The sequence below is a fragment of the Lissotriton helveticus genome, chromosome 9 (genome assembly GCF_964261635.1).
Source record: "Lissotriton helveticus chromosome 9, aLisHel1.1, whole genome shotgun sequence".
NCBI lineage: Eukaryota > Metazoa > Chordata > Amphibia > Caudata > Salamandridae > Lissotriton > Lissotriton helveticus.
In genome coordinates, this window is record NC_136070.1 from 367,946,153 (window position 1) to 367,961,806 (window position 15,654).

A 15,654-nucleotide genomic window follows, 5' to 3' on the forward strand; every position below is an offset into this window, starting at 1 on the left:
AATTCATCAAACAGAAAACAGCCGACACGTGTTTCGTAAGTACTAAATAAGTACTAAAACTTTCTCAAGGCTGAAAAGAAGTGAATAATTAGTGTGGAGAGAAGCTGGCAAAATAAGACGCCGGAGTCGTGTAATTCCAGAAGAAAATAGATGATTATTCACAACTCTTTACACCATTAGTCCCTAACGAACACCATATGTGGTTGCATAGAACGATAAATCTCTGAACGGTAATTATCCAAAAGGTCCAGACAGTTACACGCAAGCTAAAGATGGTGTGTATTCACAATTCTTCCACAATCCGTCCGGAGATGCGTAATAGAATGAGGTATCAAAGAATAAATATTCATGAATAAGTCATCTGTAGAGTCAAATTGATGACTATTGTCGTGTCTTTTGGAGTCCAAACAAATAGGCGAAGTATCTGGCCTGGAGCAGGAGCGGAATGTCACCCTTTGTTGCAGCGGCTGACATTTCGGGGTTCCGGTGACTTGTGGGGGGCCTCCTGCCACTGTCCTGGAATCTTTGGTTCTTGGAGTGCTGCAGCTGCTTATAGTTAGCAGGTCTTTGATAGTGGGCAGGTTTTTTTATGTCTTGTCCCATATGTTGGGCAATTTGGCTGTCTATTGGGCACCTCTGCCCGAAGGAATGGAGGGCGGTGATACTAAGCTCGTGAAGGAAGATCAATCCCCTGCAATGGTGCCCTGCTCCCTTACATAGTTCTAGAAGCAGGGGTCAGCAAAGCCGTGCGGATAGGCCCCTAAATGAAGTTCTGTGCAGCAAAGCTGAAACCCCGTTGATGAGTGAGTAGGCTGCAGGGCCTGACGCAGGCTGATGTAATGGATATCTGTGGTAGGGTAGAAATAGTCTCTCTTGGTTTGGACTGAGCCTTGTGAAATTTTATTTTTCATTAACTTTAACTGAAGAGTTGAGTTCCTTCTGTAGACGAAGGAAAGGCTTGTAGTGCAGATTCTTCCTCAAATACATGATAATGTGCACTACAGAGAGAAAAGATATGGTGAATGGGAAATGAAGGTGTGCTCTTCAAGACATCTACAGTACAAAACGTGCCTACCTGACACAATTAATGTCTAAGACTATTCAGATAGACATGCGAAACATAGCCAAGTTACTCTATTGATAGCATTATGAGTCATTCTCTTGTGTAATGTGTGCATTTTAAGGAGCTGGACAAGTTCCACTTTTGCACTCTACACATCATGATGGGTATTTACTAGGTAAATTATGTATCTGGGTATTCTAATGATGATCAATTGGGTGCCCAGGTTCACAAACATGTTCTAACAGAGAGATGGGTCAATTTACCTGCCCCCCTGCATTTTAATCAGGGTACAGATCTGGTTTCCAGTCTGCTTTTGTGGCTTAAGTAGGTACAGCAATAAGATGCATGTGCCAATCCTTTTAACTGAGACAAAACATCAAGTTAGGGCCTTACCAGTGTGTTTCAACAGGGAGGCGCATGAGGCTTAGAACTCACCTCTCTGCATCGATAGTATCTCATCCCTGTCCTTCCCTGTGTTTTTAACAGGCATTGAAGAAATAGCATAGGTGATGTTAAATATCCACGTAGTAGGGAGACCACCTGAATCCTTGTCATTATGGCTACTGTCTCCAATCCAGGTTAATGGAAGCAATGCAAGGTTCCAAATGAGGACCAAATGAAAGTTCAGAAATTGCAACTGTGTCTGTAATGACCTTTCAGGAAGTTGCTACCCTATATCCAAGGAATCTCAGATGTTTTAATCACATTAACATTTTCGAACGTTTTACATATGACATGAACACATCGTTGAATCACCGGCGTAGCTAGAGGGGGGCGGTCCGCCCCGGGCGGCACTATTCTGGGGGTGGCAGCCGCGTGGCCTGTGGCCTTTTTAAAAGTTAAATCATTAAGAGAGCTTCCCTGATTTCAGCCCTGGGACCCGGTAGTTTACAATACTGAAAGTCCCTGACCTCTGATGACGCACTGCAGCCTCGCTGATTGCAAGCAGCCTGGGTACTTTAAGCAGAAGCTCCGGGTTTCCAAGGCTGCTTGTCAATCAGCGAGGTACACCTCCATAGCCCCACCCCATCCTGGGAAGAGCTGTGCACCACAGGCTGCCGACGAGTACGACCGGGCCTGATCTGCAGCACACGTGCTTTTGTAAAAACAAGCAGCAGACTTGCTCGGATCGGGAGGCTGGCAGTTCGTATCAGAGCAGAGGCAAGTTTAATTTAATTATTCTACAGCACATTTGCGTTCTGTAAAGCTGCATGCATTGCCCACTCGAGGTCGCTGCATTGGCACAGCATTTGGTGAATTGGTAAACAACATAAGCTCCTGATGCCGGTAAATAATGCATAGGACCATGGGTGACGTAACTTGTGCTCTAGCAAAGCACTCAGAGCTAAATGGGGTACTCTCATAATGCGATGTATGTCTGTTTGCCAAAGAAAGAACCCCACGTGTTCTAGAAATTTACATGGATTTAACAAAGAGCATGACACTGTATCACGGCATTACTGTGAAAGGACATGGGGCCTAAGTTAAAGGTTTGTTCTGCCTTATTACAATACTCTTTGGGCTTGATATGTACCCAATATGATTTAATTTCAAAATCTTCCCGCAGCCTGCTTCAGTGAAAGGAAATGTTTTGCTCAAGATATAATATGCTCATTTGGATGATACTTTGTTTTGATACTCAGTCAGTCAGTCAGTCAAATTACTTTATTGCGATAACTTAATATCATATAAAGACAATGGCAATACAAACATACATCTATATAACAAATACATTCATCTAAAAACATTTATGATACAATCCTATAAAAATCATACATCAGTTTATAATTCATAGTGATGTGATGATACAAAGTGCAAGGTGCTAAAGTGCAGAAAATGCTTAGATACAAAAAACTAAAAGGCTAAAAAGGGGAAATCCCCAGATAAAATAGGCATTACACCACAGAAGTCCCTGAGAACAAATCTTGCATAATTAAAGGTCCAAATAAAGACACGTATGGATACATATAAATGCATACAGGGAATCTATATAGGAAGAATAACCGCATTTTTTAATCTATCATTCCTGCTCCTAATAGCTCTGACCAAGAAACTAGCTACACAAAACATAATCTTGGGAGTCTGTAAAAGCTGTAAATAAATAAGAGCAGGTTTAACCTGGATAAATCCAGCTTCCTTGAGAATAGGCACCAGAAATGTTCTCCTAGCATCAATGTAATGGCTACAAAACATTACAAAGTGCATAGTATCTTGTTCGGAGAAATGATCGCAGGTACATGGTGACGCCTTGTCAGGGGTACTCCATACAGGATAAAAACCAAGGTTAAAATGTATCAAATTAAAACGGAAGCGAGTTAAAATAAACCTGTGGTAGGGATGAGTCACTATATTCAAATAATTCTCTGGGCCGACGGGTATAGACAATAATAAACTAACCCTGACACTGGGTTTTTTCAACTCCCGTTCTTCTCGTTCCAGAGATAAGAGCTCTTTCATTGCTAGTTTTGTGATCTCTATATCTTTAAATACTATAGAATCTGTATCGAGATAGAGCTCAGGCCTCCCCAGCTTTTTGAAATTTTCCTTAATGTAAGTCAACCAACCAATATTGTTAACTTTGTCCAAACACAGACAGTTTTTTAAAATGATATGGTTTAGAGGGATTTCCTTATTAAGCCACAGCTTCAGCCAAGCAACTAACGGTGCTATTTTTATTAAATCTGTAATATAGGCTGCCCCTAATTCCATATGAACAGTGTGGGACGGGGTTGACTGTGGGACTCCAAGGACAGATCTGAGAAATTTATTTTCCATCGTCTGTAATGGGGCCAGACCCTTATAACCCCAAATTGAGCCGCCATATGATGCCACTGTGATACATTTGGCTTTATAAATTTTCAATATGGCTGCGATTGGTCTAGCCCCGAGTTTCCTAGAAAACCCTTGTAGGGCTGCAGATGTTCTAGCTAACGAGGTTGCTCTATTCTTTACCTGGGGTCCCCAGTTACCCTTCTCGTCAAAGGTAATCCCTAAGTAGGGAAAGGAAGTTACACGGGCAAGTTTCTCTTGTCCACATTTAAAAGTTTTATGATAATTTTTCCTAGTTACCCTGCCCATAAGCATAATTTGAGATTTTTTCGCGTTTACCTTCAAATCAAGAGAGCACATAAACGCTTCAAAGGCGTCCAGGAGTCGTTGCAGTCCTACCCCGGTACGAGCGAGCAAAACCGCATCATCAGCGTAAAGGAGAACAGGGATCCCCTGTTCCCCCGCACGCGGAATGTCGAGGGTTACGTCCCTAAGGGCGGGCTCCAAGGCGTTCACATATAATGTGAACAACAGGGGCGCCATAATGCACCCCTGTCTAACTCCTTTCTCTGAGGCGAAGACATCAGTACACCTTCCTTTAGAGGAAACTCTAATTTTTGCGGTAAGGCCAGAATGTAAGTCAGCCAGTAAATTGACTATTGACCTATCCAGGCCCATTTCCAATAGTTTTGACCATAGCTTAGATCTGTTGACCAGATCAAAGGCTGAGGAGAGGTCCATGAAACCAAGGTACATGGACCCCTCCTCAGCCCTAGTATATTTCTCAATCAGCAGATGGAGATTAAGGCATTGGTCAAGGGTGCTTCTTTTAGTTCTAAAACCATATTGCACATTTGTCAAAATGCCATTCTCGTTAACCCAATCATTTAATTTTGCTAGTATTACTCTTCCTAAAATCTTAACTGATGAATCAATCAGCGAGATTGGTCTGTAACAAGCAGGATCCTGCCTGTTTCCCTTTTTAAATACAGGGATAATTATAGATGATTTCCATGACAAAGGGATATTATCACGGTTTAATGCATTAAAAACCCTGCAAAGTAATCTTGACCAAAAATTAGGAAAGCATTTAAAAGCGTCTGCAGGAACACCATCGGGTCCTGGCGCCTTCTTCTTCAGGGTACAATCAATGGCATATAAAACTTCCGATACTTCAAAGTGCAAATAGTTCCCAATGGCGTTAGTATCAACCACCTGGGGACCAGGAATTCCGCTAGTATGATTGGAATAGATAGCGCTAAAATGTTTAACCCAGCCTTCATCAGAAATATTTGATTCAAGGGGAGAACTTTCCTCCCCTGTAAATAGGGGCTGATTGACAATCTTCCAAAATTCTCCACTATTTTTCAATACTGCTGGGTCTGAAAGCTTTATCCAGGCCTCATCTTTGAGCTGTTTTTTCCTATCTGCTATGGCCTTTTTATACTGGGCTCTACAAGTAGTAATGAGTTCCCGATCTTTCGGAACAATTTTTAGAGCATTTAACAGTGCAGAATGTGCTTTAGTACAGCTACGGTCAAACCATCTTTTGATGGGCATTGTACTAGGTATGGAGGCAACAGATAACCTATAATTAATCTTATTGCAAATACTAGCGAACGCAGTTGTTACTTCCCTATCTTCAGATTCACTAGATAGGCACACTCCAACTTCACCCTCCGCCTCAAGAAGTACCTCTTGTATGAAAAATTCCGGAATTATACTATCCCATTTCAGTCTTCGTCCTTGGTCTTTCGCCCTAAGTACATGTTTAAAACTACAAGGGCCGTTTTTTAGGCCTATAAAATCTGTGGCCACGAAATCCAATGAAACAGGATTGTGGTTACTGAAAACAGAAACCACAGTTTTATACATTAAAACCTTAGCTAAAAAACACGCTGAAATAAATATGTAATCAATAATAGAGCCATTGTCAGTTCCCTTAAATGTAGGGAGCCTCTCCCCCCCCCTCTCCGCAGCCAGACTCATATAAGTTCCATCTTGCTAAAAAGTTCTCTAAACATTCCCCCTGTTTATTATGTTCAAGATGAATAGGCAAACAGTTTGGGGGGGATTCTACATCATCACAAACACACATAAGTGAACACGGGTGTATATTAAAATCTCCCAAAAACACAATTCCAAAAGAATTAACGGTTTCACTATAGACTGACAAAAACAAATCCAATCTATCTAGGCTATATAAAGTGCCCTCAGATGCATTGGAGTTATAAAAATTTATAAATAAAATGTTAGGGAAATCAGCGGAAGAAAGTTCAACAATTAAGCAATGCTCGGACCCAAATTCACATTTCCTTAAACTTCCATTAATGTTCAATTTAAAGAGGGTTAACAAGCCTCCCTTAGCTCGTCCAGCAGTGCTAGACACTGCAGGTATACAAAAAAGGCTATAGCCATCTAAGGAAAAGCTATTGTTTTTATCCCATGTTTCCTGCAATGCAATAATGTCGAACTTATTCATCACATCAAGCCATGCCGCATTACCTACTTTAGCCTTGATTCCTGCAATGTTCCAGGTAAGTATACTAAGTGCTGGTGCATAGTTCTCTTCACAACTTGAATGATCAGGCAAAAGTCAATCGTTATGATCCAAGGAGGATAAAGGTGCATATTGATTGGACAACAAAAGGGGCTGTACAAAGGGATTTTGATAAGCGGGGAGAGCTGGGTGATTTAAAATATTTCGGTGTTGTTCTCCTCCCCATCTATTGTTTGAGTCCCAATTGTTATCCCTCCCAAACGCTGGGGTCCTGGGGTAGGTGACATTCTGTTGTTCTCCATAAAAGAATTTTAAAGTTAGAGGAACAACAGTGCCATTCCTGCGCTGAGGCGGCAGTAAGTTAGTAAGGATGTTTGGCAACACATCTATGTGTGAAAAACTAACAGCCACGCAATCCCCTTTAAATTTTTTAGGGCGATTTCATAACCAGGAGACCCTTTTTGCATTTTTAATCTCTTGAGCCAATTGCCGGGCCCCCCCCCGGGGCTAATCTCATGTTGTGTGTGAGCCATTGCAAAGCCTTATTAGATAGAGTGGTTGGGGTTTCCACAATACCAGCTTCTAGTGGGGGAACATTAGCAAGTACTAAGACAACGGGGGAAGCTTCCACTATGAATTGTAAGGGGTCTGTTAACTGTGGCTGTACTGGGGGAATTTCGACTGTTAAGGAAGCGACCCCTTTCCCAGCTGTATCATTAGTATCTAAAACCAATACTTGCGATGGAAGACTATTGGATGATAGTTCATCTGGAGCGGCTCGCTCAAGAGTGGCACGCTCTCCATGATTTTTACCCATGTTAACGACCAGGGTGGAAACGTTTTCAACTCCCTCCACTAGCTTGTTCTGCTGGCCACCAAGCTTTTTAACCACAGTTTGTAATTTATCTATTTTAGCAATTAGAGGTTTAACAATGGCTTTGATTTTACTTTCAATTAGTTCAGCAATTTTAAGGAACAAATCATCATCAGCATTAAACATTGCCCTTCGCTCTACATGATCCTTTACGTTAACCTTAGGAGTAATTGCCCTCTTCTTCCTTACCCCTGATCTTAACCCTCCCCGTTTTGGCTGAGGTTTTGCCCTCAAGTGTTCAGCCCGGGTGGCTTGATCAGATATCGATAGGTCTCCGTCTGACAGACAAGGCTGTGTCTCTATTTCGGAGTCACTATCTATATGGTTCACAGAGTCCACAATGAGTAACTCAGGGCTATGCCCAATGTTTTCAGTAGAAATGCCATTATCCTGGTTAACAGTAGAGATAGGATGCACTTCACAGTCAATCTCCGTAGATGTGATATCATCTGTGGGAGGAGGTATGGTCGGGCTCAAAAGTCTTAAGTCTGGTGATTGACTCAGCCCCAAGGATTCTCTCCTCAGTGTATTAATTTTTTTTACAGTTTGGACCATATAGTTATCCATCGTATTTGCGGTCGGGCCAGTAGAAACAAGACCTTTTTTCGGCATGATACTTTACCAAATAAAGACGATGTCCATAAACAATAGCAGATGCGAATGTTACGTACTACAGTGGCTTACTTAGACAGTAAAGAGTACCTTAGGCATCCCAGAGCATCCGACAGGGATCCTGGCCCTGTCCCTGTCGCCTCCTGCCGCTGAGGGCCGTAGAGGGCCCGCCCTTTGCCCGGGCTTAGCCCCGGGCGTCCCGCTCGCGTCCCGCGACGCGGGGATGTCAGGGGCTTTATGGTCCGTCGGCGCTCTCCTGGCGCGTCAATTACGCGCCGCCGCGTTGCCTGCCGGGTGTTGTGGTTCCCGGAGCGGCGGCGCGGGTCTGGATGTCAAGATGACTCTCGGCGGTGGCGGCTGGAACTCCTAGCTGCCCCTGTAGCTGTCGGCGTGTGGCGAGTGGCGTTGCAGGTAAGTTTTAGGCTGTTTCCCCCGCTCTGCCGGGATGTCAGGGGCTTTATGGTCCGTCGGCGCTCTCCTGGCGCGTCAATTACGCGCCGCCGCGTTGCCTGCCGGGTGTTGTGGTTCCCGGAGCGGCGGCGCGGGTCTGGATGTCAAGATGACTCTCGGCGGTGGCGGCTGGAACTCCTAGCTGCCCCTGTAGCTGTCGGCGTGTGGCGAGTGGCGTTGCAGGTAAGTTTTAGGCTGTTTCCCCCGCTCTGCCGGGATGTCAGGGGCTTTATGGTCCGTCGGCGCTCTCCTGGCGTGTCAATTACGCGCCGCCGCGTTGCCTGCCGGGTGTTGTGGTTCCCGGAGCGGCGCGGGTCTGGATGTCAAGATGACTCTCGGCGGTGGCGGCTGGAACTCCTAGCTGCCCCTGTAGCTGTCGGCGTGTGGCGAGTGACGTTGCAGGTAAGTTTTAGGCTGTTTCCCCCGCTCTGCCGGGATGTCAGGGGCTTTATGGTCCGTCGGCGCTCTCCTGGCGCGTCAATTACGCGCCGCCGCGTTGCCTGCCGGGTGTTGTGGTTCCCGGAGCGGCGGCGCGGGTCTGGATGTCAAGATGACTCTCGGCGGTGGCGGCTGGAACTCCTAGCTGCCCCTGTAGCTGTCGGCGTGTGGCGAGTGGCGTTGCAGGTAAGTTTTAGGCTGTTTCCCCCGCTCTGCCGGGATGTCAGGGGCTTTATGGTCCGTCGGCGCTCTCCTGGCGCGTCAATTACGCGCCGCCGCGTTGCCTGCCGGGTGTTGTGGTTCCCGGAGCGGCGGCGCGGGTCTGGATGTCAAGATGACTCTCGGCGGTGGCGGCTGGAACTCCTAGCTGCCCCTGTAGCTGTCGGCGTGTGGCGAGTGGCGTTGCAGGTAAGTTTTAGGCTGTTTCCCCCGCTCTGCCGGGATGTCAGGGGCTTTATGGTCCGTCGGCGCTCTCCTGGCGCGTCAATTACGCGCCGCCGCGTTGCCTGCCGGGTGTTGTGGTTCCCGGAGCGGCGCGGGTCTGGATGTCAAGATGACTCTCGGCGGTGGCGGCTGGAACTCCTAGCTGCCCCTGTAGCTGTCGGCGTGTGGCGAGTGACGTTGCAGGTAAGTTTTAGGCTGTTTCCCCCGCTCTGCCGGGATGTCAGGGGCTTTATGGTCCGTCGGCGCTCTCCTGGCGCGTCAATTATGCGCCGCCGCGTTGCCTGCCGGGTGTTGTGGTTCCCGGAGCGGCGGCGCGGGTCTGGATGTCAAGATGACTCTCGGCGGTGGCGGCTGAAACTCCTAGCTGCCCCTGTAGCTGTCGGCGTGTGGCGAGTGGCGTTGCAGGTAAGTTTTAGGCTGTTTCCCCCGCTCTGCCGGGATGTCAGGGGTTTTGATACTCTTCTCATGGCCATCTTGTTTCAGTAGGGGGGATGAGCTGCCCAATATCTGGTATTGTATCATGTCAATTGATAAGTTTCAAAGTAACAGGTGGTTATGCGTGCCTGGCCCCCCTTTTATTAAAAGTACAGTTAATTTCTTTGCATTTAATGCATCACATTATATCTCCTTGGTGTTAATGGTGCACTGAATGCGTTCAAGATTTTCGTATTATTTTCTCAGGGCTTGCACTAGATCTGGAAGGGCAGGAGTTAACAGACGGCCCTGGGCGGTGGGAGCTCAAGCAAGCTGACCATGGGTATGGGGGCAGGAATGATTATGTATATATGTTATTGCTCAATAATTGACCCATGTAGCCTGCACTAAACAGAGTGGGGCCCAGTCCTGCCACATTGTGTAGCCATTTGCATGCGATGAGATGAGCAAGCAGGCAGGTTGACTTAAAAGTACTATTACTGCTCAACTCATTATCTTTTAGCATATACAAAATTATGAAATGGCATGTTGTTGTAACCAGAGACACACGAACCACTGACTGTCAAGTTGACATGTGTCTGCAGCAGGCGCATGAACCGCGTGAGCTTTCTTTCACAACACTCGATGTAACTGTTGCTCTTCATGCTAAATTGACCTCAAATATATTTTGCTCATGGATTTTTGAGCTATCCCTCAGGTGCTAGCTCTCCTGGCTGTTTGATAAGAGTGTACCTGCTGAGTTTACCGTTAGTTTACATTTAAAAGAATTGTTGGTTAGTTACAAGAGAGCTGCTAATATCTGTGTGTGGTGTGAACGTCATGACTTTGAACCCCTGCGCGGCCAACAGGGCCGTTCAGCCTGCTGACATCCAGAAAATGAGGTTTATTAAAAAGAGAGAACATAGCGCCTATTTCCAGGGCTTATATAAAACAATATATCCACAGCGTTAAGTGGCATATAATCTAGTGTTTAGATCATTATTGAAAGTGGACAAAAGATCATGGAATATTTGCGTTTCTAAAATTGGAGAGGCAGACACTGAGCGCAAACAACCACTGCACGTCATGTTGAATTAAACCAAGCAAAGATAGCTTACAGTGTTTTTACTTTTATTTCCTGGGGAAAATATCACACTTCACAGCAATTTTACTGTAAAAATGTGCATGGGGACAAGGGGCCTGCATGTTACTAGTGACGGAGAGGGGGCATCCATCCTAAGTGATCGCAAAAGAGAGACAGGGTTTTACACAGTACTCATGAGACTTTCATGTGAGATGAGGTCTTCAGTGTATCCTCGTTCCAGTAAACCAGTAATAATAGCAAGTGTCTTCTTGTGATCACTCAGACACATTTAATAGTGATGTAGGTGCGTTGCATCGGTGCACAGAGGCATCAAGGGCTGCTGAAACCCTGAGTATTGCTTTACTTTGCTATGCATACACCAGGCAGGGGCCCCAGTTTTCCTGACTGCACAAGGTTAATTGTTTCCGGGTCAATCTCGTTATGTCACCTCTCGACCTTTTAGCGATATTTTAATTATTATTGCTCTTTACTGTTTATTTATCTACCTATGCTTGGACCATAGGTATCTCATCGTTCTTGTTAGTTCCTGTATTCCCCTAACTGTTCTGGTGGAGTTACGAATTCAGTGTGGATGCAGCCTATGCAAGGGTGAGGCTGACAGTGCTCCAGGAAGCATTTGACGTATGCCCTCGGATTAGATCTATGCACAGGGGCTTAGAAGCCTATGGGTATCCACCAAACACCCTCAGAGATAACTGTCCAGAACAGCTCTTAATGCGCTCATAGGTAATGCGAATAATGAGGTCTAGAACACGCAACAGGGATACCATCCTGGGGGCCAGTGTGCTACACAGAGGACCTGTAACGTGGTCATGTCCCAGTTTTACTTTTTAAATTGCACCGCTTTTCAACTGTTGCTGTCTGCCAGCCACAGAGTATTTGGCTCAGTCTGTCGAAGGGGACCCCGGAAGCTTCAAGCAGTGATTGCTCAAACTTTTCTGTCTCAGCCTGACTTGGCAGAAGTCTCCATCTAAGTCTGTGCCTGCTCCCCCACTGAGCGCAGGGCTGGAGGCTCACATCCACACACCGACCTGATTGAAATGTAAAACATAAGTGTGTCATAGGAGCTAAATACCTTGACACTAATGTACAGGACACAGCGAGTTGGAGCACCACCACTGTATGGGCCAGAGCTGAGCCACATGGCTGATCCCGGGTACGGATTTGTGCCGTATTCTCAAGAAGTATAATTGCAGGCACTCTCTCACGCATAATTTCTCACCTGTGTTTACAACTGTGTAGCCTTGGACTGTGTCATATATGTGCATGTAACTTGCATGATCGGGTTAAACTATTAGCGACGATACTAAGTGTCTCTCGGACCTCTTTCAAGTGCTTGCTGTCCTTTTTACCCAGCACACCTCCCCTAGGGGCGGCAATCTGAGGGATAGCCCAGGGCGCCACAAGCTCTAGCTACGCCCCTGCGTTAAATACATTTTTAGTGAATAGAGTAAGTAGAGTGTTTCATCATAAACATAACCCACTCTCATTGCGGACATTTTCTGAAATCACACATGTTAGACATTTTTATGGGTTTGTATTTTTGCGCATCATTGATAGTGTGAAGTATGCATTTAAACACATGAATTCACATACACAGACTCATATAATACGACTGGCTTTGAAACGATTTACTTATGATGTGTAGAAGTGCTTTTTTCTAAAGATATTATTTATGTCTCTTTACTGTGTAAAACACTATCTTGTCCAAGGTGGAAGTCTTATCTGTCACTCATTCATGTTGTCCTGTCCTGATCAACTACCCCAGTTGAACTATAACTTGTAACATGTTTTATTTTCTTTCTGCTGGTTCATTGAGACCCAGTCATTCTAAAAAGATGTCACTTTTAAAGTATATTGCTCTGTTCTAACATCTCCAGATGACATTAGTATGGAAGGTCGAATCATTATTTATGTAGTGGGTAGGTGCTTAGGTGTTAAGGCAATATGACGTTTATTTTTCATGTTCTACAATTTACTGAAGTCTTTATGCTTTTGCTCACACCACGATGAATATGCAGGAATGTTAATTAATATGCATGAATAATGTAAAAAACACCTTTGATTTTGGAGGTGAGACAGAAGATTTTCCTGAAGCCTTTATGGCATTGACTCTCTACTGCTTACTTAAGAATGTTGTAATAAATCCCTTTAAAGTTGTATTTGTTTCGAACTCAGTTATTGAATGGGCCTAAGTTAATTTTAAACTAGAGTTATTTCATGAATTTCATTTTTCCTGATGTTGATGCTGTGGGGAGGTGTCTTCACACTGGTAACACATTGCCTCATTAAATTGAGCGTTACAAGGCCATTTCTGAACCATGTAAATTGGGAACACGGCTTTGATGTAAATTTTGGGGTGTCCTGATTTTAAGGTACACAGTTTTGCTCATACACAAATCAGAACCTGGTTTTCAGGAGCAGAGGATTAACCATACACATATCAACATATTTTTCAAATAGATTTGCTTGGGCTGCATTCCATGTTAACTCTCAATATTAGTTACACAATTGAATGTTTACAAATCCTGCCTTCCAATACACAGACGACACATCCATGCATTCCTTAATCATTTAGATCGAATTGTTTCCTATTGTAAATACTCGCTTTCCAAGAACCTATGAGATAACGTGATGAATTTGCCTTCTCGTATGTCTCTGCGTTCTTGTGGTTCATGATCTGTGTGAATAAGATTAATGGAGACATAAAAGGCCTAGGAAATGTATTTAAAAAGTAAATGCATCTGAGAAATGGCTACAAGAAAATATTAATGCTTGTCCTCAAGCATCAAATCATTGAAGGGAGACATATTCAATATATATCTTGAACCAAACGTTCACTATTTAGCAAAAGATTTATATGATTAACTCTTGAATAGTTATTCTTGCTAAGGAAAAGCTAATATCCATGGAGCTGAAACTTTTTAGCTTCACATTTCTTGTGCTTTAGGCATATTTGCATGCGATAATTCAGGGGAGATTTTCTGGAAGCCTTCTCAAGACATTGCATTGTTTAATTGATATACCACAGTCAGTGTTAGGCAATTTACATATTTCAGATAACAATATCTTTTTTTTACAGGTGGTGTCATTTTAGAGATTTTTGGGTCTCTTGACAACACATTTTGTGGCCCCGTTTGTAACATTTTTCTTTTTTTTTCCTTTCTGCTGGCTCACACTGATATGACAGGAGAGAATCAGTCACAAATGCGCCAATCAAAGGTAGTTGAAATAGTCTGTCTAGTGGCTCCAAAAATCCTTAACATGACACTGGGGAAAGAGAGATAAAGTCAGAGATATCTAGAGGTGAGATAGTAAGTTCGCTTGGACGTTGAGTACCCTGCCCAATTGCCAGCACCTTAAAACATCTGTGTTTACAGGGCTCACTTGAAGAGTATGTATAAATGATAATAATATTTGTACATGTCATTCTGCACAAGGCGTGCCCAAAATATGACCTGAATGAAATAGAAACAGAACCAATAGGTCTGGCTTAAATGCTATTTGCATGTCTGAGCACATTAAAGGCAGACCTATTGGCAGAGACATGCGCCTTATCTTGTATTAAGTAAGGGTATTTGTGCTAGGAGACTCTCGCTGTAGTGATATTACACAAATTTGAGTTATAGTCCAAAATAGTGTATTCTGCAATTTGCGAAAGAGCATACATACGTGTCCTTCATGCACGAAGTCCACTCCAACTTCAGTTCTCTTTCATAAGATTCTTCTGCATAATGCATAGGTCATTACATTGGCTACAATATCATTCTCTCACCATAATAATCTGCATAGCAACACCACACATCTTCCCCCTTTAACAGTTAACAAAAATAAGCATTACATTAGTAAGAACAAAATATAGCCTTACATAGTAAAAGAAAACGTAACTACTACTAGTGTGGTACCAATATTGTAAATAACATAGAATAGTGACTTAAACTCTAATCATCAGCATTACCAAGAGCAAGGTTGAAGGTTTACAATGTAAAGGAAAACATGAGCTAAAGGTTTGAACCTACCACAAAATCCTTCAATTTACCCCACAGCAGGTGCACATGAGGTACGCTCTTGGTCCTTTCCATAGCTAGATCGCATACTTATATCTTCCATAGAAGTCAAATCCCTGGCTGATGAGATTGAGCTGGAAGACTAAGGGGCAGATTTACAAGCCCCTTGCGCCACTTTTGCGTCACTTTTAACATGGGAAAAGTGACGCAAAAGTGGCGCAAGGGGCTTGTAAATCTGCCCCTAAGTGTGGTCTCCCTTTGCTGTATGCTGGCTTCACCATTGCTGGGCATATCATTCTCTTCATCTTCCCATATAGATAGTCCAGATGCTCTCCTCACCCTAATATTCCAAGATATTACATTTATAGAGTTTGCCAAAAGGCCAAACCTTACTATTGCTGAGCCTGGCTGAACACGCATGCACCTCACAAATGACTGCCACCTTTTTTCACATTCTTATCCAGTTTGAAGCGCACCCAGTTGTCCTCCCTATAGGTGACATCCTTCATAATTTTTGGGGGGTCATAAAATATTTTGTAAGTCAGGCAAGCATTCTCTATTACTAAAGGGACTATACCCTGGAACAGTAGGAGTTATGCGTTATGCACACACCAATTTGTCCAGTTACGATTCCCAGTTTTTTTTCCCTTTATAATCGCTTAAATACAACCCATGATCACCTTTCAATGGCACCATGCTGGCAGGGTGATACACTGGAGTCTTTTTCTCTTTGATTCCATTCCTAGAAAAGAAAGGAAACTAGTGAATCTTTCCCCACACATTGTGGGACATTATCACTCAAAAGTGACCTGGGAATACACTCCCTAAGGGTAATTCCCTCAAGAAATGCAACTACACATGCGATGTCCACACAATCACATACTTTCAGGTTTGGCCACTTAGAATAACTATCAAGTAACACCATAACATGTTCGGGAATACCCTCTGTTAGAACTGGCTATTTCTGGTAGGCTAAGG